This window comes from Panthera tigris, chromosome B2 (genome assembly GCF_018350195.1).
Source record: "Panthera tigris isolate Pti1 chromosome B2, P.tigris_Pti1_mat1.1, whole genome shotgun sequence".
Taxonomy (NCBI): domain Eukaryota; kingdom Metazoa; phylum Chordata; class Mammalia; order Carnivora; family Felidae; genus Panthera; species Panthera tigris.
The window spans coordinates 104081165-104103783 of NC_056664.1; the positions used below are offsets into that span (position 1 = coordinate 104081165).

Genomic DNA, 22619 nt, shown 5'->3' on the forward strand with positions numbered 1-22619 from the left:
CAAGATGAGGAGTCTCATACTTTACTGACTGAACCAGCCAGGCACCCCTCCCCTTTTATTTTAATTCTTTTAATGTTTATTTATTTTTGATATAGAGAGATAGAGTACGAGTGGGAGAGGGGCAGAGAGAGAGTGAGACAGAATCCAAAGCAGGCTCCAGGCTCCAAGCTGTCAGCACAGAGCCTGACTCAGGGCTCAAACCCATGAAGTGTGAGATCATGACGTGAGCCCAGGTTGGACGCTTAACTGACTGAGCCACCCCCCCCCACTTTGCATATTTTAATGTAGCTACTAAACTTTTAAAATTACGTATGTGGCTTGCATTATATTTCTGCTGGATAGTTCTGATCTGGAAGTCATTTGTCCCATGGCTCAGGAATTTTGAGTCATAAAATTCTAAAGTTCAAGGACTCTTGTAGATGATACAACCCTTTCGTTTCATAAATGAGGATACTGGCACCCAGGTGGGTGAAGTGACTTATTTTATTTATTTTTTTTGAAGTGACTTATTTAGGTCACCTTAATTGATGGCAGAGCCAGGATGTTCCTGAATCCCATATACCTGGATCCCTGTCCAGTGCTAACTTCTCTCTCCCCTGCTGCTTGTGTTTGGCTGCAGTAGCTATACTGAGTGTTTCAGGGTTCCTGTAAGTCTGGTGCATAGAAAGTTTCACCATCCATAGCCTCTATTGCAGTCTCTGCTCATGGGCTCCTGTCTGCATAGGTAGTGCTTCCAAAATTCATTACTAAAGAGTCACATTTTGGCCTTAAGTTACTATCTCCTCTTTTCACCATCTCACATTAATTTCTAGTTTTGACTCTACACGGAACTGTGGTTTTAGTGAGGTCTTGGTATTTTTCCAAAGTATGGCTCAAAAAACTAACAAACAAACAAAAACTGTCTAGCTAATTAAGAAGTGTGAACTTTAGAAATTCCTTAATAATGTTTTCCCCCCAATGTCTATTACATCCTGGTTTTCTCTGGCATCCACAACACAGTGTTTCTTCTCTTTCCTTCTCCGGTGCTAGTTCGTTCTTCAGAAGGGTCAAGTGCTGATGGGTGGTGAGCCACTCCCTGGCTCTTGCCCTTTAGACATAAAAACAAGTTGTTTTTTACATGGCATCAGCAGAGACTTGCTTGTATAAGACTTTTTCTAAAAGGCAAAAACTATTTTTTCCTTTTCTCTCATCCTTTAATAAAAAATTTGAGAATTTTAAGAAAATAATATTATTGGTAGCATCCAAAATATTTCTAGAATCCTCCTCCCCGACCCCCATAGGAATATTTGCTGTTCTCAATGGTACATTCCAGGGATCTACTTCCCTGGATGATTCCAAGTCTGTTGAGATCCATGTATGTATGAGTCCAAAATGTATGAAAATCCATTTATGTGTGTCAAAGTGAGTGAAGATGAAAAGAAATACCTGGCGGAGGTCTTTGCATTTTGATGTATATCCTTCTGGATTCCTTAGATTTAAGCTTAGCTGTCAAGTATAGAATTTATAGAATAATCAACCCAAGTCACTGATAAATTAAAATGCCCCACATAAATAAGAATATGTGAATAAATCTGGTTTCAGGATTTCTCAGGCCTAGGTCACAAAAAAATTTCTAGTTTCAGTACTTTTACTGTCTAGTTGAATTCTTGCCTCTGGCAGAAGGCAGGAGAGTCTTCCTTGCCTGACTCCAAAGTCCTGTCTGTATCGAATGTAGCAAAACTTTCTGATCATGACCCTCTTTCTCTCATCGCTTACAGGAGTCTTTTACTGCTGCTGATTCTTTCTGGCCATAAACATATTTACTCAATGAAAAGAATGAAAATAATAATCAATAGATGACATGTTTAGAGATCACAATATCATCACCATACTACCATACAATTATTTATAAATGGAGGAGGTGAGAAGAGTTTTTAAGTCTCTAGCTTTGTCAAGGGGAAGAGCTATTCTTTAGTTACTAAAAACCGGAGATGAGGTAGTGAGGGAATATGGGGGTACAGTCTGGGATGAGGTGTCTTTGGAAGTATCTTTCCCAGTGGCAAGAACTGATGACTCATGATCATCCAGGTGGATCTTGTCATTTGATGAAGTTCTCATTTGATGAATTGAATGATTTCTAGGCTGTAGGGAACCCCAGGTGACTTACAGCTCTAACTCTTGCACAATTTATTGGTGTGCTTCACAAATACATAATCTTCCTGTTAGATCTATGTGGCCCTTGGGAAAATCATAAAGGCCCTTTAAACCTTACCTATTTACCACTGTTTCCTTCTCTTCCAGCCAGTATGAGTAGGCTTCTAAATGCCACACGGTATTTGTTTTTAAGCAAATTTGTCTTCTTGTTTGGGTAAAGCATCAAGGTATCTTCCTATGTGTTTAATGGCCAGATTTACTAGAGTTGGAAAGAATTCAGAAGACTTTGTTTCAGTTTCATATTTCTTAGAGGCCTGTACCCTTAAACTCTAAAAGTAAACATGAAAGATATTTTCTTCACATACAGGATACGCCCAGTGCAGTGTTTTTAAGCTACAAGTTGCAATCTATTTAGTTGGTCTTGAAATCTATTTGTCAACCAGAATCTGTTTTTAAATGAAATACACTAAAACAGAAAAATATAAATATTGGTTTCTAGACCTTTGTTTTATACATATCTATGTATATATCTTTATCATCTGTCTATCATCTACTGTCTATCATCTGTATATCTGTATTAGTTTTTAGCTTTAAAAAAGCTTGGGGCACCTGGGTAGCTCGGTTGGTTGAGTGCCAGACTCTGACTCAGGTCTTGATCTCCCAGTTCAGGAGTTGGAGCCCCACATCCGGCTTGCTGCTGTCGGCCTGTCAGCACAGAGCCCACTTCAGATCCTCTGTCCCCCACTCTCTGTCCCTCTCCTGCTCACACTCTCCAAAACAAACAAACAAACAAACAAACAAACAAAAAACTTGAAGAGGAGTGCTTGGGTGGCTCTGTCAATTAAGCGTCTGACTCTTGGTTTTGGCTCAGGTCATGATCTCCCAGTTTGTGAGTTCGAGCCCTACATCCGGGTCTGTGCTGACAGTAGGGAGCCCACTTGGGATTCATTCTCTCTCTCTCTCTCTCTCTCTCTCTCTCTCTCTCTCTCTCTCTCTTCCCCCCTCTCTCTCTCTCAAAATAATTAAATAAATTTTTAAAAATCATGAGGAAAATCCGCCTCAGGGGAACTATCAGAAATAGATTATTAGACTTTGTAACAATCTTAGGATTTCTTGATAGACTGAATAGGGGAAGACTTCCTGTAAGTTTGCTGGTGCGATGACATCCTTCTTTCACAACCTCTTCCTCCCACAACTCCTATATTGTTTTTTTGCCTTTTAAAGCTATGGGTAGAGACATACAAAGAGGAGGTATTACTAAGTCTTCTAGACATTTTGATGAATTATCAGAGGCCTTTGCCTGGATGGCTCCACGTTCTCTGGGCCAAACCTGGCTGATGTTCCTCCCCACCGATGCCATCCAGCAGAAGAGGCAAATAGAATGTCAGCTCCTCAAAAGGCTTGCCTTGATGGGAACAGACTGTCAACAGTGCATTAAATGAAAAATGTTGTAGAAAAGTTTGGGCACCTGTGCCGATACTGTCTTTCATGTATCATACCTCAAGCATGTGCTTGGAGATCAGTAGCCAATGAGACTTGTTTATACTTCTGAGCAGGACTACCAAACCATTAACAAAAATTTAAAGTGAAAACTTTCTAATATGTAAAAGCAGAAGGAGAAGGTATCATGAGAAATATTGCTTCCCTATACAGTTCTGACACTTCACTCACCCACTCAGGATATAGAATATGGTACTTTTTAAATTGTTGATCCAGAATAATTGAGCTATCATTTGCCATCTCAATATCAAAGCAACAAAAATTACCTACAAATATGGAGGCCAAAAATTACTTACATTTTCTGACTTATCCTTCATTACATTTATTCTGCTTATTGGGAAAAGAAAGCCACAGGCATATTCTGCTTCAGTTTCTGGTAAAGCTGGCAAATAAGACTTGCTTATGGATTTCTGAACTAACAAAATACATACAGTTCTGACGATGCTTCTTGCAATAAAAACAAAATTTTATGTTTAGAATGGTATTTTAACAATTTCCTCACTGAATATGAACAGTATATTTTGCTCAGCTTCCTAGTAGTAAAATACAATTTGAAAATAACCATTGTTGGGGCACCTGGGTGGCTCAGTCAGTTGAGAAGCCGACTCCGGCTCAGGTCATGATCTCACAGTTTGTGAGTTTGAGCCCCAAGTCGGGCTCTGTGCTGACAGCTCAGAGCCTGGAGCCTGCTTCGGATTCTGTGTCTCGCCTTCTCTCTGCCCCTCCCATGCTCATGCTCTGTCTCTCTCTGTTTCTTAAAAATAAACGTTAAAAAATTTAAAAATAACCATTGTTATCAGTTTGTGGATTTCAGTAGTTGTAAGCCATCATGATCAAATTTAAATATATCTTCCTATTTATAATTTTAGTTTGGCTACTATAGTCATAGGTTTTGTTTCCTATATGTAGTAAATACTGTTTTCATATTAGTGGCATTCAGAAGCTTCTTAGCTTTCAGAGAATGACATCTGATAGGTCAGGGACATGTAAAAGTTAGTACTATTCTTTCACACTCAAAATAGAAACTGTGATACAGATCTTTCATTTCAATACAGTATATATAACAGGTCATGTAGTTAAGTGGAAACGGCTGGTAGTTTTGCAATATTATTACAAATCAAAATTCCATAATATTTCCTGTTCCCTTAAGCATTGGTTAATCTCAGCTTGTCTGTGGTTCTAAGTGTTAATATAGCTTGCTTTCCTCATAAAATGATATCTTTGACTTGTGAAGCAAGATCTCTTAGGTTAAATTGTGAGGCCATGTTCATTCTTAGCAGCATCCAATAAAAGCAGAATTCATGTGGCAGCATTGTTTTCAAACAACTCGCTACCAAATTATGTTTTACTTAAAAACTTGCTTATAGAGAAGGAATATTATCCTGTATCTGCATTTGGAAAGAAAGTTACATTTCGACATGTACTCTAGCATTTTACTTATAATTTCCCTGGTAATGTTTACTTATTTAAAGATGCAGAAAATCTTTGAAAGCTAGTGTTTGAAGGACTTGTAAACAGAGGTGACACCATTAGCCCCCTTCCAACAGAGTATGGATTTCAGAGTAGATGGATCAGTTTGATGTTAACTCTCCAGTTGCTTTGTGACCACCACTATGGATATTTAACATATTCATATGTGTGAAAATGTTGCCATCAGGGTTCCTGAGTGGCTCAGTCGGTTAAGTGTCTGGGTTAAGTGTCTGACTCTTGATTTCGGCTCAGGTCATGATCTCATGGTTAGTGAAAGTGTGGAGTCTGCTTGGGATTCTCTCTCTGTGCCCCCCCCCCCCGGCCATGTGTATTCTCTCTCAAAATAAATAAACATTAAAAAAAAAAAGGAAATGTTCCCACCTTAGCCTTATCAGAACAGAATTCTAATTAAGCCAACTACTCAAATATTTTTTTTAATCTTTATTTATTTTTGAGAGAGAGAGAGCACGAGTGGGGAAGGAGCAGAGAGACAGAGACAGAATCTGAAGCAGGCTCTAGGCTCTAAGCTGTTAGCATGGAACCCAATGCGAATCTTAAACTCACAAACTGTGAGATCATGACCTGAGCTGAAGTCAGATGCTTAACTGACTGAGCCACCCAGGTGTCCCTCAAATACTATTCTTAATAACTCTCCTATTAAACCCTAGGACTATTATGGAGATTTTTAGTTTTCATTCGTTAGTTACTTGTCTCTCTCTGATGAGTTTGAAGTTTTTAACTGTTGAGTTTTTAACTGTTTCATGTGCCTGGAAGAGAAAAGAAAAAATATCAAGGGGTTGTGTTTTCTACTTTTATGTGCTAACTTTTGTGCTGACATAATTAAATTCACTGGTCATACCTCTGGTGATTTGAGATATTTTAAAACTTCATTTGTATACAACTATTATTATAAGTTTGTGAGTGAAGTGGCATCTACAGTTTTAGCCATTTATGTCCTCGTATCAAAAGAGAATTTAAAATTATATAACTCAGAACATAAGTTTTAATACTAAGAAATACTCATAGTTCCTTTATTTATATGGTTGAATGACCTTTATGAGATTTTCTAAATACAGTAAAACCTTGGTTTGTGTGCATAACTTGTTCCAGAAACATGCTTGTAATCTAAAGCACTTGTATATCAAAGCGAATTTCCCCATAAGAAATAATGGAAACTCAGATGATTAATTCCAAAAATTAATTCCAACCCAAAAATATTCATATAAAAATGATTACAATACTGTAATATAATACAAATAATAAAGAAAAAAATATAAAGAAAAATAAATTAACCTGAATTACCTTTGAAAATTACCTTTATATGAGGTCATAAAGGTGGGGTCATAATCCCATAGGAGTATTGGCCTTAGAAGAAGAGAGAAAGAGCTCTTTCTATACATGCATGCCCCAAGGAAAGGCCACATGAGGACACATGTGAGAAAACCGAAAGAGAGCTCCCTCAGAAACTGAACTTGCCAGCACCTTGATCTTGGACTTTCTAGCCTCCACAAACTGTGAGAAATAAACTTCTCTTGTTTAAGACACACAGTTTATAGCATTTTGTTGTGGCAGCCCAAACTGACTAATATACCAAGTAATGCTGATGCTGGTGGTCCTTAGACCACATTTGGAGTACTACTAGCATAAGCCACATCCCTCAGGAATTCTGTTTCAATTTGTCTGAGGGTAGTGCAGGACGTTATTATTTTTTAATGTTTCCTGGGTGGTTCTGATATATAAACAGGACTGAGAACCACTGATCAAGGCCAATTGCTTTAACTTACAGCTAAGGACACCGAGACTCAAAGAGGTTAAGCGGTTTGCCCTAGTTATCATGTATGCTATTGCTGAATTTTCCAGATTTGTAGGAGGAGAAAAAATTTCTTCTGGGGTCATATGCTGGATTGTGAAAGATTTAGTCCTAGAACTCAACACTCTCCATTTCCAGCATTGACCCATTCATTTCCCCCAAACAACTTTAATTTGTTTAATTCAGGCAGATTCACTGTAAGTGGCTTTTTCGTTGCAGTACAATCCAAGAATGTTGTATTCTGTGTTCTGTGTTCCATAATAGTTGCTATTTGTTGACACATGCTTAATGACTGATCATAAAATGTGTGTGTGTGCATTATGTATACACATATGTGTATAGATGTACATACATGTGGCTGATCTTCACACTGTAGTGGTAATCTGCCTACTATGAATAGAAACATTGCCATCTAGCATTATCCTTCTTGTATAATAGCAGGAAATGTAGACAATTGGTTCATGCAATAAAAACATGAAAGTTTGTTAAAACTTTTGAATGCCTTAAAAATTCCAGGTATAGTGAGGTAATGAGGATAAATGACTCAAACTTTATTGAGGTAAAACTTTACTGAGGTTAAACTTTATTGAGGATCTCACCTCAAGGCCAGGAACTTGGTTAGATAGCAATTGTTAAGTAGGTGGTGATGAGCATATTTCACCCACTTGTCAGTGGGAAATGTAACATACAGCATCTAGTTTAACAATGCTTAAACAAAGGGTGCCATCCATTTATATTTATATTTGAGTAGACATTTGATTTTCTCCAAAAATAAAGCTTATTTTTCCTTGTGCATCCACATTTTGTTAATAGAAAGAATGCAAAATCAAAATTTTAAATAAATTGCCACAGCTCATGTAGAATACAAGAACCTCAAAAGGAGAAGTTAGTTACATTTTCTTGGCCAATGATGCAGCAGAGAGAAGTGGGAAAAAGAACACATAACCAGGAACCAGGAGGCCTGACTTCTTTTCCCATCTCTACCGGTAATTAGCAGGAACTGGCAATCACCACCTATGCTAACCTCAGTTTCTTTGGAAAATGAAAGGGTTGACATATGATTATTCCAAGTGTTCCTCTTTCTTGCATAGATGATTAGTGCTTCTAAGAAATGCTGGTTCTCTGTTAGACTTTAGTTGGGTTTTTAAATTTTGCTGTTTTAGCATGTTTTAAAAACACCAGTATTTTTCCATTTGGCCACGAAGAGCAAAAATGGCCACTCCAAAATGGCATTATTTATAAAAATGATAAAAACTAGAACTAGAGGAAACAATCTGTTCTTTGGAGTTAGGTTAGAAAAAAGGTATAGAAAATGTCGTTGGATTACATATTTAGGTTTAACATCAGCAAACTGGCAATTATTCCTATTACCCAAAAGATCATCTGAAAGATACTATAAATGCAAAACAGCCAAGATTTTCTTTGCTTAATACAGTTAATCTCATTGGCAGAAGACAAAGTCCTGAATAGCCTAGCTGTTAAATGTTTCATTGTATTTTATTATTTTTTAGTACTTGGGCAGCAGAAACTTGAAACAATCTGAAAACAACTAAACTAGTTCAGCCAATACTGAAATCAAGTATTACTTCCCCAGGCTGCATTTCCAACAATAGTACTTAGAAATAAATAGAACCTTCTTAAGGCAATTCTTCCTTAACTGCACTTTTCTAGAAGAAGCCAGAGTTTGGTAAAAAGAAGAAGATTAAATACTGTCCAAGCTCCTGCTATAAGGAATCACCAAATTAAATCAAGCCTCAATAAACATCCATTTTCTAAACTTTCTAAACTCTAAACATTCTTTGTAGTTCTCAAAAGCCATGCTTAAGAAAAATATTAAATACTTAAACTACTTTTGGTTCTTTTCATGACTCAAAAAAATAAACTTAATTTCAGTCATTCATGTGGCAAGTATCAATAATCATTTGTTTAATTTCAGAGAATAGTGCTGTAACTTAGTAGGTGTATGGGACACTGTGGGTGGTTTAAAACAAATCAGTGATATAAAAATCATCTATTTCAAAAGTCGGTTGAGAATGGAGAAAAACTTTCACCTGAGGACATTCAAACCGTAAGTGGGGTTTTAGATATGAAGTTAGTACAGGTCAAAGGATTTAGTGGAAAGAGCCTGTATTTGACACCAGAAAACTTAATCCTATGTGGTCTGAGCCATTTATAGCTTGGGAAATTCACTTCCACTTTCTGAGCCTGTTTCCACTCAAATGGGCATAGTAATGCTGACATCAATGCCTGTGAGGGTAAAATGAGATACGTATGGAAGTGGCTGGCATACTTCATCTATTAGAAGATTGTGAAGCCAGGAGATACGTACCTGAAGAAGAATTATATATAAAAGCCTTAAATTGTGACTGAGGATGGAGAAGGTGCCACTCAGTTATGATTAATAACATAGGTAAATGTTTTGTTTTACTGATGAAAACTAAGTTCAGGAAGCTTGAGTCATCTAGAGGTGAAGCAGTAGCAAGAGAACAGTCTAGGTAATGGAGAGGGGCAGGTTGGCACTGGACAAGTCAGGGAGACTGCAGGCCTGAGTATGGGGGGTTGGAGAAAACATCTGGTGGGTGTCTTGGCCAGGACTGAATGCTCAGAAATGGGGAACTGAAGACTATTACTAAGTATACCTCAAGTGCAGTCAGGCTGGAGCAAACCAAAATGATCATACCTTTTCAGTGACTCAAGGATGAATCTTTTAGGTGTAGGATAAGGCGGTTTTACAAATAGATTAATTTGGCCTCAGGGAGGAAAAAAAGAAGCATTTCAAGGACTGAGGCAATTGTACAGTCACGGACCAGCTGGCTGGTTAGTAAAACCTAAAGGGCAAATTTCAGTTTAATGAATTAAACAAGAGAACATAAACCATGTACTTTTAACAGCCCCATAAAATTGGGGTCCATTAGGCTAGAGCCAAAAATAAACTAAGGAGAAAAATATATATAGTTTATTTTGTTTATATATATTTTTTGTTTTGTTCAGACAAAAAGAACATAGAAGGAATGCACCTACTCGAGATAGATGACAAACAGAACTCATTCCTTTTTTCTTCTTTATCATGAAAAAAATAATCCTTTAACCGAAAGAGTGAAATGAACATTGGAAAAGTTTGAAAACTTAGGTGAAGAATCTGTGAGGAAATAACCTAGTTCTATAAAGCTTAACTTCTCGTCTCCAAAAATTACATCTCAGCCAAGAGTTTGTAAATAATCACTTTCATCTCAAATCAGCACAGAGAGAGATGAACAGTAAAGGACTGGAGATGGAGAAGTAGAGTTCCAATTTTCAAAAAAGAAGCCGTGAGATTCCTGAAGCCAAGACAAGGGGCTTTTTACAGATCTTGAACAAAATTAATAAACCAATTCTTAAATGGTATCTGGGCACTTAGAAAAGGAAGAAATCCAGAAGTTAACAAGAATTCACTAAGTAGTTGTTTCCTTTTTTTGACAATATTGCTACACCAGTAGAGCAAGGACATCTAATAGACAAAACACATCTGTTGTTTAAGCTGTATCTGGGTGGTGGAAATTGCTTTTTCCTAATCTGTTGGCCTGGGTAAGGGTGGGTAACTTTTACTAATTTCCACAAAGACACCACACACACATGCACGTTAGCTGCTGCTCTGGGACGACAAAAGAAAATATAATTAACACATGGATTCTCCATTGATGAGAATATTCATCAACAGCGTGCTGATTCAGTGTCAGTTGGCAGTGGAAAGTGCCTGGGAATGAGGACTTGAATGATGACACGGCACACAGACCGAATTTGCAGAAGACAAAATTGGAAGGTAGAATTACTCAATTACATCAGTGATATTCAACATGTCAACAAGCTAGAAGAAGAGGCCTGACTTAGCACAATCGAACTTAATGGAATCAATCACATGTTAAGTGATGAACACCAGCAATAATGAGTATAGGTCAGGAAGGTGTGTTTCTGGGCAGTTGTGAAAAAGACGACTGCTTCAGAATTTTAGTGGATTGTAATATAGGAGTCATCAGGGTAATACTGCTGCCATATGAGCCCACAGGATTTACTTGAGGAAATACCGTTAATTAGAACAAAGCCATTAACCATTTTTTTACTCTGTGTTATTTGGGATGAAACCTTGCATTTATTGTTGGGGTCACATTTTGAGAGGGACGATGACAAAAGAAACTGCCTTCCAAGAGCTTTTCAGAAAGGATGAGGAAGAGCTGATGGAGTTGGTAGGTACCTAGGCACACTGAAGCACTCTTCTGTGGAACTGATGTGCCAGATGCTTCCTGGAAAACACCAGAATGGCAGATCTTTGAGGCCTGTTGTATGGGGTGGGGGGTGTGGGGCAGGCTTTGCAAGAGTAGATGTTATCCAGAAACAGATTCCAATCAATTGAAGGCAAAACTGGGGGTGAAGAGGGGAGCAAATGACAACGGGTACTGACACTTTTGAAGAGTTCTAAATCCTGGTTGCACATTATGATTACCTGGGAAGAGATTTTAAATGCCTATGCTTAGATACTACCCCTAGAGATTCTGATTTATTGGTTTGGTATGGAGCCCTCATTAAAAAAGTATTTTTATCAAAGCCCCTCTGCTAATTTAATGATCTAGGTCGGAAACACACTGAACTAGATGACTACTTTGTTGAGAAATTAAATAAATCAAACCAGATGCTTTTTCTGAAGTGTCTCCCAAGTTTGAGAAGATCAGTGGAGATTAACTTCTGGATTACCTTTTACAGCTAGGCACTTTCACAATTAATCCTAATAATTGAATTAATACATTTAAATCCCTTAGCACAGTGTCTGGCATGTCGTAACTCTCAAATATTAGCTATTTTTATTGTATCCTCGGTATAACGGTTCAATGGAGGGATTGTATCTCTACATTACAGATGAGGAAACTGAAGCTCTGCAGTCAGTTTTCTAAGTCCTCTGATAGGAAACTGCAAGATAAGCATTTAAACCAGATTACAGCCAGATCTAAATTAGAAAGTCCTTTCTCCTCAGCCCCACAGGTCACCTTTAAACCTTTTGGAAGTTTATGCAAAACAGTGGTTTACCTGTGTGAACATTTAAAAATTTAATAAAACCACTTCCTCTTGACCTGTTGGTAAGTAATCTCTCTTCATATGCATTTTCTGAAAAAGAGAAGCATAAGAGGAGACATCCACTTTTTTTCCTAACGTGGCCTGGTGGAAACTTCTCTGAAGGTCTTGAGAACCTGCGAGGACAGGGGAAATGGAGGTGGCCCTTTAGAGCTCAAACAAAGCACTTGGAAGTGAACGAAGAAAAGACACTGCTCTCAGGTAAAACATCTCCAATTCTAATGAATGGGTAAACATCTGTCACTTTTGTACAGCCTGGCTCTGGTAGGTTTGATTACACGCTAATACGGAGGGAAGCAAGTTAGGCCTTAGGTCATTTAGAACACCTCCCTGGAGCCAGGTTAGACCAGGCTGCGCTCAGTGGCTGCTTTAAGAAAAGAGTGGAAACTTCTCCAAGGGGGATTGTGACGACGACGACGACGACGACGACTACTACTACTAAGGTTATAAATCCTCCACCTGAAAAACTGTTGGATAAGAGATCTCTGTCCTCTCCTTCCTACTCCCTCCCTCTCCCCGCCATGCGGGCCTGGGCGATAAAGTAAAAACTGCATACAACTGCTCTGTCCCTGACCCCTTTACCTTTGATGATTAAAATCCGTTCAGTTTGCGGGGTTCAGTGCTTTCGGCTTTAGTGATCTTAAGATCGTTAGTGCAGTTAAAGGGGAGAACTGCGTCTAAGTAGGTGATTTCCTCCCTTACTCCTGAGAGTAAAACCAAATGCTGGAGGAAAGGAGGAGTAACTGTTGTGGAGAAGGGGAGGGAGTGGGCAACAGCCCGGGTAAGCAAGGTTCTCCGCGTTTTCCTCGATTTCCTTCCCCGGGCTGGACGGAAGCATCAGCTCCTCCCCTCTGGGCCTCCAAAAGTATCTTTCTGTTCGGGGCGATTCCAGAGTCGAACCCGAAACGTGTGGGTCACTTAGAAACGAGAGCAAGTTGGAGCCAAAGAGGCCCGGCAAGGCAGGGGTGCCTGGAGTTGGGGCCCCAGTGGAGGGGAAGGCCGAACTCAGCGCCGAGCCGCGAGTCCCAGGAGAGGAGGAGCGGAGAAGAAAGAGGGCGGGCCGGAGGTCGGGGTCCGGCGGGGAAGGGGGTCCCCGTTTCCCCCTCCCCATCTCGCCTCCCCGGGTTCGGGTGACGTTGCGGTTTCCTCCCTCTAGCCGAGCCTCAGCGCCCGCCGCGTCCCGCCCTCCTCCTCCTCCTTCGCCCACACCCCTCACCCACCCGCCCGCTCGGCTCGCAGTAGCGCCGCCCGAGGCTGAAGCGGCGCATCCCGTGGCGCGGCGCCCACCGGCACCCGAGGCGCTGCGGGCGCGCTGAGGGCTCGGCTCAGAGGGCGCCGGGGGGCCCGGGCGCCGTGGTGTGAGGGGGCCGCGGAGCCGGGGCCGAGGCTGGGGAGGCGACGCCCGGGAGGACGAAGCCGCGGCGGGGAGCGGTAAGCGGAGGGGCGGCGGCGGTCGCCGTTCTGGGCCCCGCGCGGCTCATCTTTCTTCCGGGGTCTCGGGCGGGTCGTAGGGTGCCGGCGGGAGGCGGAAAGCCACGTCCCCTGCCCCGCGCGGAGCGGCGCGGGCTGCGCGCCCGGGCCCTGCGCTGCTGGGCTGCTGGAGGGCGCGCGAGGCGTGGAGCCGGCGCCGTGGGCTTCCCGCGTCCGGGCAGCTCCTAGCCCCTTCCCAGCCCTTGAGCGCCCAGCGCAGAGTCGGCGCACGGTGAGGACCCCGAGATCGCTTTCGGTGCCTCGGCGCCGCGATTGCCCGGCCAGCCCACGGGGCTCCAGCTTCTTCGGCCAGCTGGGTGGCACAGCCTCGCGCCCTGCTTTCCCTGCGTGCCCTGCTAGTTGGGGAGGGGTTGGTGATTGTCGTGTGTGCGGACCCCGGCGCGGGTAGCCTCTCTGTGCGGCTGTGGAAGCCCGGGGAGCCTGTCCCGAGCGCCCCCCGCCCCCCCCCCCCCAGATGCTGGATTCCAGCGCCGCTTGGCTCCCCCGAACCGGGAGAAATTGTGGGTAAACCTCACTCGCAGGCAGCTCCTGGTGGTGGTGGTGGTGGTGGTGGGACGCCTGACTCACAGGCTGGGAAGCTCTGTAAGCAATGCCACATGGGCTCGAGATCTGTCGCGGCTGGAATCCGAGCTAAGTTTGTGACCCAAGAACTTTCTCGTTTTCATCGCTCATTTGAGGCAGCAGCCTCCGCTTAGGCTGGCCGGCTGGCATTAAAGGTTGAAACCAAATCCACTGCTTAAAAGCAGGAGGTGAGCCTACTTTACCTGGAATTCCTTAGGTCAGGAAGTGACACTTTTAATTTCTAGGGATCTTCGTGTAATGAAGTTCTTAAATTTGTTGTTGTTAGTCATGGCTTAGTTAATGATACATTAAATTTGAGAATGGACGTTCTCAATTAGAATTTTGACAGCATTTAATTTTTCGGGAGTCCTCTTCTTCTTTTTTTTTTTTTTTTAATGTCTTAGTAAGTGATAACCTCTGAAATGCTATATGTGCAATATTTGGTAGAATGTTCAGACAGTACTCCCAAAATGGGATCACAAAAATGTAATGCTCATGAAAGAATAAAATACAGGATTATCTGACCATTTGTCTGTCATGTGTTAACTTTTTTCTTTCAAGTTCACCATACAGGCACAAGTCCTTTTATGAAGTGTGTAGGTTAGATGTGTTTTAGTATAAATGGAGAAAAGATGAAATTTAATGCCTCCAGCATCTAGTGACCCCTTTGTGTGAGTACAGCAAAAAGTGCAAGACACTGCTGGTAATTGAGGGGATATACAGAGATGTATAAGAAACTGCCCTGATCCTCCTGAAGCTTCCAACGTGGGAAGGGAGAAAACATAAATAAAAAGCATCTGAGAGTTTGAGCTTGGGAAGTTTCATTGTCCATTGATGGGCATTTCATGTCAGTATCAGTTTCATCAATTTTTGGTTAATTAAATAAAAACAGTGGCCTGCAAAGTACATTTTTACATTCAGATTAATAACTATTGATAGTACAGTCATCAAATAAAAGGGAGTTCTCAAAAAAAAAAAAAAAGGAATTTGGACAAAAAGGGAAATTTGCAACAAACACAGTATAGGCCTTTGCCACCCTGAGGATTATTAGGATTTTGCTGGTTCTGCTGGGTGAAAGCTGTTTAATGTTCTTCCCTCTGAGGTTAGGGGCCTAGTGTGGGCAGACACCTGGTGAGAAGTCAGCTGGGTTGGCCACATGAGGTCAGGACCATTATAGTGACTAACATTTATGTGAGCAACTACTTTAGTATTTATAAAATTAGTCCACAGATTAGCAAATACAGGTTTTCAATGAGATTTGTGGTCTGGCTACTCAGTATCTTGCAGTGCTGCCTGGAGGGGACATGGTGGTCATCCATGAAGTTCTTAACTTTACAGATGTCCTTCCTCCTCCAGTACTTGTTTTTGTTTGTCTGTTATTTATTTTAGTTAGAGAATGAGAGAGAGAGAGAGTGTGTGTGTGTATGCTTGCCCTTGAGTGAAGGAGAGGAAGAATCCCAAGCAGGCACCACATTCAGCACTGAGCCTGATGTGGGTCTTGATCCCATGACCCTGGGATCATGACCTGAGCCAAAATCAAGAGTCAGACACTCAGCTAACTGAGCCACCGAGGCACCCTCCCCTGCTGTGCTTTTTTTTTAAAGATTATTTAATTTCTGAAAAAGTGTTTTGTATCATAGGTGAAAATGCATTCTGCAATTACATAATAAAATATTTATATATATCTTAATGTACTCTTTAGTGGATTATTTTGGTATTTATTTGTACTGCTTTGGATCACACTGTGTTGTGTGAATGATATTACATTATTCCCATTCAGTATTACAATTACAGCAATGATTGGAAAGGAATAAAGGATAAAATATTTAAATTTGCATTTCAGTATATCAGTAATCAATGTTTTCAAAGGGGGTAAAGAACTAGTAAAAGACTAGCATTTCATCATTACAGCATATATGAAGTATTACTTAACCATTAGCATGTTTGAGTCTAAAATATAATTGGTATTCTTACTCTTTTTCAACCCTTCCTCCCCAGTGAAACAGAGAAATACTGTTATTGTCCTGGGATGTGTTTGTGGCAGGTCTCTGAGGAGGTGAAGAACATCATCATGGTGGATATTGGTATTTCATGTACTGAAAGGGGCTGGACCTTTACTATTCTGAAGGATTGGGTAGGGCACGTGATGAGGTTTGATGGGCATCAGCCTTCTGAAGGAGTGTGTGCAAACAGAGGACAGAACAGTTCTTGTTACTGATGCCTTAGGGTTTTCTCATCTTGGAATTACATTATCTTCCCCTAACTGGGGGTCACCAAATTACCAGCAGATGTTTGGATGACACAATAAAATTCTCTAAACCTAGAATCAGTGCCCAACACAGCAATTAGGCAAGTGTATAAGCCCAGAGCACCATAAAGAGAAATTATTTCCCCCATGCAATTCATCTGGTGAGTTAGTAGTGGCAGAATAGGAAATAGAGATTAAAAATCCCAGATTCCTGAGGCACTGATCCATGCGTCCATTTGGTGACAGCAATAATTGGAAATGGATGAATTTCAAAAAGTCTTGCCAACTCTAATGCCCAATTCTAAGAGGAAATTCCCTTTTAAAAATTAAACTCTGCATTAAGTGGATAATATCTTTAATTGAAGTAATTGTTCTTTGAAGAAAATCTGTTACCGAATAAACTCAGTCCCATATTCTGGCCCATCTAAACTTAGTGTTTAGGAACTTCTGGTCTCGTATAGAAGATTGGTTTGGTTAGCTCGCAGTGGAGAAGTGTTACAGAAAAGATTCAAAGTAGTGGAATATATTAGGTCAAGAGGGGCCATTAGGATTAATAAATTCTTGCTTACAAATTCATATGTGTGTAGACAATTGAAGGAACGGAAGAGTCCCTGATAGATCATATGGCTATACTAATACTTGCATTTAAAAATCGCTTAGTACTTTAAAATTTTTTTCACATCTTATATTTTCATATTTTAGCGTAGTGGAAATGGGGAGTGATATAGAGCAGGTGTCTTATCCTCATTTTAGGGGTGTGGAAATGGAAGTACTGTGAGGGTAAGAGACTTGTCAATCATTTTACAAGTAATTAGTGGTCTACCTTAAATATGAGAGGAAACTATGTTGCGCATTTAATTCTGCTTTGCTCCTTTATGACTCCAAGTGCATGTTATTAAAGACTCTTACATTTCATTTTCCTACAGATCTAGTTTATTATCTCCTTTACTACTCACTACTGTCCAGGGACTGTCAGCTCCTGTCAAATGCTTATGCGCTTTCCAGACTTCTGTACACTGGCCTTTTACAGATCCCCTTCCTACAGCTCCCTCCACTTCCACTCTGGGCTTTGTAAGGATTCCATTGTGGGAATGGAATTCTCTTCTAATTCTCGAATTCCTGCAGAGCCCTAGGCTCACCGCTCAGTCCTCATTAGCTGACTTCAGGTCTTTGGGTGCTTTACCCATGGCGTGGCTTGCTCCTGCCTCTCAAGGCAAGCTCCAGCCTGTTGAGGGTGTGGAATCCAGATCCTCTTTCAGACGCCCAGAAGAGTATAAACCTGCAGGAGGCAGAGTGTTCGCAGAGCCTGGTGGAGATCACAAAGGAGAAAAGGGAATGATTTTAATTTGGCAAGAGAAGAAAAGAGAGTTGAAGCCATCTGTTTATTTCTTGAATAAAATAGTTTGTTCAGTTCTTAATTCAGAATAACACTGTGAGTTTTAATGTGTGTTAAGATTACCACTGGATTTCCTTCTAGTTGTTTCAACTCCTTTGAGAGATTCTGTAAGCATGAACTTGGTGTCATCAAATGTTAGTAAACAATTCCTGAAAGAACAGAATTTGCCTCTTCAGTAATATGTAGAACTATAAACATACTGATAATAAGTGTAGTTTGTTTGACATTTTATATTTGGGAATGGTTATAACCATCAGGTAAGTATGGTCCTGTTTTTAAAAAATAGAAGGCATATATACAGTTAATTAACATATACATGACGTATCCACTGTAGGTTATTTGTGTCCATCTGCTTTGTACTAGACAGGGTCAGAGAGAGTTTGCAACTGAACGTATATGTCTGCATGCCAAAAAAGATTTTTTTTAAGTTTATTATTTCTTTTGAAAGAAAGAAAGAGAGAGAGAACCAGTAGGGGAGGGGCAGAGAGCGATGGAGGGGACAGAGGATCTGAAGCAGGCTCCATGCTGACAGCAGAGAGCCTGATGTGGAGCTCAAACCCATGAACTGTGAGATCATGACCTGAGCAGACATCAGACTGAGCCACCCAGGTGCCCCCCAACCCCACCAAAGTTTTTTCATATTATTTAAGGAATTAATAGTGCCTCTCTTTCCCCCAGTTAATGTGAAAAAAGTAGCAAGATAAACCTAGTAGGATTCCCTGTGTGTGTTTAAAATGGTACACATTGCTCTTTTAATAGAAATTGAATAGGTCCGCAATCAGTTAAATTGCTGTCATTGAAATCTTTCTATTTGAAATATTCATTGCATACGCAGATGGCTTAGCGTTGTAAATTTGTATTTGTTGATTAAATCAATGCTTCTGCATTTTTCTCATGTGTAACAAACTTAGCTACTAAGCAAAAGGCACTTAATGCATGCAGATGTTATACCACAACAAAGTTGAATCAGCATTTCATAACTCTTAAAAGGAATTTGTAAAGGAAATGGGCTTACCAAGCTTGTGGGTCTATAATATTTTTATTGATGAAGTACACAGGCCATATACTGGCTTTACTGTTGGGAGTCTAATGGCTATTGCAAGAAAAATGGGGGTATTTGTTAGCAATTCATGAAGTGGGAGGTAAAAACATTAGGTTGGTTATATAAATTTTAGTGTAAAACATAGTAATCTCCAGATTATGTTGTGAATCTAGCAGGAATTACTGATTTACAAAAGTAACAGACTACAGATTGACACTTTGATTTAGGATACTCCCTTAGGCGCCTGGCTGGCTCAGTCGGTAGAGAGTGTGACTTCTGATCTGAGGGCTGTGAGTTCAAGCCCCACGTTGGATGTGGAGCTTCCTTAAATTAAATTTTAAAAAATTAGGGTACTCCCTTAGATTGAAGTATGGAAAGGGTTATTGCATTGCTAAAGTTAGCTTGCATCCAGAAAGTTGCGTCAGTGGCAAGAAACTCAAGAATTGCATGATAAAAATCACCAAGTACTTTAAAAGTGTCCCCTGCCAAGGTACACTCAGCACCCTGACACAACCGGTAGAGCAGTAGTGAAGACAGCCTGGCTGCGGGACAATACTGCTTACCTTCTTCACAGTTCTGACTGTAATTCTTTCTTCTTGAACAGCACTTTTATTGTTAGAGTCTACTGAGAATAGACTGTAAGTAATGGATTTCTAGAATTCCACAAATTCTAGTGAAGAACTTTTCTTGGGGCCTTTGCTGTTTAATGATATCATTCCAGGAGGTACAAAAGGGGCCAGACTCACCAACCATGCAGCCTGGGGGCCAGCTGCATTTTGGAATCACCTGTAGTGTTTACACTTCTCCCTGGGGGGGAATGGGCCTGGCCGGAAGGAAAAAGTAGCCTGAAAGGGAATGTTGAACAGCTGTTTTCCATCTTCCCTGAAGAAAAAATAGAGGAAATCGACTTACAGCAAGCATCAAGAGGGATTTATGCTAAATACAGGGAAGTTTTTCTGAATGTTTTAACCTTTAGAATGGCTTTCTGAAGGAGGCCTTTGAGTTTTTCTGTGTTTAGAAAGATTTAAGTGAGGCTGTCCTGGAGGGATATTAGCTTTTGTCTTCTCAGGTTCTAAATTTATGAGTTTGGCTCATCTGGATATGAAAATCATAGGAATTAAAAAGGATTTAAGTATAGGAAGATAGAAGAAATGGTCAGTTTTTGTGTTTGAAACACAAGTTGCCTTCATAGTTTCTACTTAGCATTTTTGTTTGTTAGAACAAAGTATTTGCTCACTGGCTAAATGTTGATCATGTGGAAGAGTCCCGCAGCCTTTTTCAGGTACACATTATAATATCTGAAAATTCCTCTTCTCTCTGCTTAATCTGTTCTCCCCCAAACAGGTCAGTTTTCCCCACACTTCTTTTTTAATCTAGAAAACCTTAAAAGATTTTGGCATCAGACTCTAGTATTCCATTTGGGATTTTCAGTAATATCTTTTCTGTTTTTCTGCTCCATTTTTTATAGTATAACTAGACTGTCAGTAGTGGCCACAGGAACATATGGGGCATTCATCAGTTATTTGGTCAAAATACAGAGGTTGCCTATGTCAGAAAGAGTCTGGAAACTTTTCTCATTTACCAGACTTCTTATTACAGTATTTATGGTTAAAAATAATAATGGTATTTATAAAAACAGAATGTGAACTTCATTTTTCTTTAGGAAGATAGAATCTCCAAGAGAATTGATTCTGTGGTGTCAGGCCGGTGGTTCTGTTTTTTCTCGATATTAAAATTAGTACTTAAGATGTAATTATCTTAAAAGCAGGTTCATTTGGATGCAACGTTAGGTGTTGGAAAAAGCACTCTCAGCCATTATTGGGTCACTGGGCAAGAAGTGAAGCCCAGCAAAGTCAGTGTCTTAGGCAATTGGAATTAAGTGTTTCAACTTACTTTTACAGCCCATGGTTTTAAAGCAGTTTTGAAATGTTTTCACCATGACCCTTTTCAAAGAAAACTCTGATTCTTGGAAGCACTGAAAAACCTGCAGAGTTATCTTAGGTGCAAGTGTCTTTTTGCTGGCCCCTTTGGTGGTAAGGTTAATTTCTTCTCTCCCTCCTTAATCTTTACTTTTAAGTCTTCCACAAGTTAGAGCCTATTGATTCTACTGAGAAACCCAGTAGAAGTAGAGAGCAAAATAAGAATCAATCTGTTGCTTTTATGCAATACTCCCAATTTGTCCTTTCTTAAACATTAGTGTGAAATTTAGGGGTGCCTGGGTGGCTTAGTCAGTTAAGTGTCCTACTTCGCCTCAGGTCATGATCTCACGTTGGTTGAGTTTGAGCCCCGTGTTCGGTTCTGTGCTGACAGCTCAGAGCCTGGAGCCTGCTTCAGAATCTGTGTCTCCCCTCTCTCTCTCTGCCCCTCCCCCGCTGGCACTCTGTCTGTCTGTCTCTCTCTCTCTCAAAAATAAATAAACATTAAAAAATGTTTTTAAACACTGGTGTGAAATTTTAAGCACCTCTGTTTCCTCTGAGAAAATCAGCATTGTTCAGATTGGATTCATCACATGTTAATAACCATGTGCTATGTTTGAGTTCTAGGATTTTCACCGTTAACATTTTTAGACTTACTGTGACTTGTATAGAATTATTCCATATAAGATTCAAATTAACTAATAGTATTTTGAGTATCTGCTGTAGGAACGTGGGAACTTTACAAATTCAATTTCACTTCTACTTGTTGGATTTCATCTTCCAAGTTTCAGGTTAAGTTTGTCCACTCAGTATCTCTTTCTTGGGGAAGCAATGTGTATAGTATTTATACTACTAAATTGCCATAAAATGATAAATCCTGTGCCTAAAGAAGCTGAATTGAGCTGGCAGCATCAGGGTGGTTATATAACAGATCCTTCTTTGTGTGCCTACACCTTTTTTTTTGTTGTTGGCGAAGCCACTGAAGTTTGGTTCAGTGATTGCAAGTTTTAGAAGAGATAAGTCTGTGTTACTTGGGAATGAATGCTTTGATATATAACTTCTTCCAGTGTACTTTTGAACCTGGAGAGTTAGATGAAAGAGCATTATACTTTAGCGATAGAAATACTGAAAGGGTTTAGTCATTCAGCAAGTATTTGCCAGGTACTTCTGTGTTTGAAGGGACGTCTGTGTGGAGGCAAAGAGGGGAAACATACAAAATAAATATGACATGGGTTTCCAGCCTTGGGGAGCTATAAAACCTGGTTGGAGAAGGATAATCAAGTATGAAACTTTATGAGAACAACTAAGTGCTGAAAGGGCCGAATGGATGCAGCAGAATTGCAGGAAGGAGAGAGCTGTAGGATTACACGGGCAGAGAATACGCATCTAGGAGCAGAGAATGCATTGGGCCTCAGGGGACTTTATGCCAAAAAGGGGAAGGGAGAAAGCATCATAAACAGGGCAGCTGAACCACAGCACTGGAAGAGGAGTCAGCAGAGAAAGGGAGTGGCTGAGAAAGGAGAAGGTTGGGGAGAACATGGGAGAAGCGTGGGAGTTCACTTCTCCTATAACATTCTCTTTCCTTTCTTCATTCTGCACCTACTCTTTCATTGTTTTCCACAAGTACTTCTTGAAGGTCGTATTGCATGTAGTCAGTGGTACATGACACTATAGGAAAGGACCAATTAGTACTAAATGCATACATTAGTAAACACATATAAAGCTATAGACATTTTTATTGACACCTTTTTAGGTCCAATTCAGGTACCCCCTTCTCAGTACATCCTTCTTTCTCCACCCTAGCCAGATGTGCTAACTTCTCTAAATCTCAGTAGTAGTTTGTCATTCTCTTGCATACATCCTCCTTTTTATTTTAGTGGTGTGTGTGTAAAAATTTTATTTCTTTTGCCATCTTCTAAGATGGTGTAAGCATCTTCTTGGCTGGCATTATT

The 22619-nt window shown here is 40.4% G+C and overlaps 1 protein-coding gene and 1 long non-coding RNA gene across 4 annotated transcripts in view; one reads left to right on the forward strand and one right to left on the reverse strand.

Moving 5' to 3' along the window:
- Positions 1–469: 469 nt before the first annotated feature.
- Positions 470–13223, reverse strand: LOC122238719. Of its 2 annotated transcripts, XR_006217829.1 has the most exons (5): positions 12596–13223; positions 11969–12046; positions 2252–2392; positions 1426–1485; positions 470–1087 (listed from the first exon to the last, which is right to left on the reverse strand). It is a non-coding gene; the product is annotated as an uncharacterized LOC122238719 (long non-coding RNA). The 2 variants fall into 2 exon arrangements; XR_006217828.1 differs by lacking the exon at positions 11969–12046.
- The window catches only part of DSE (dermatan sulfate epimerase), an 86366-nt gene continuing 76203 nt past the window's right edge, over positions 12457–22619 (forward strand). Inside the window, exon 1 of one of the 2 annotated variants that reach the window (XM_042987045.1) lies at positions 12457–12554. The gene's annotated coding sequence lies outside the window, so the exon portion shown is untranslated. Of the gene's footprint in view, positions 12555–13236; positions 13445–22619 lie in introns of those variants that run through there. The other variant, XM_042987044.1, reaches the window with a different exon arrangement.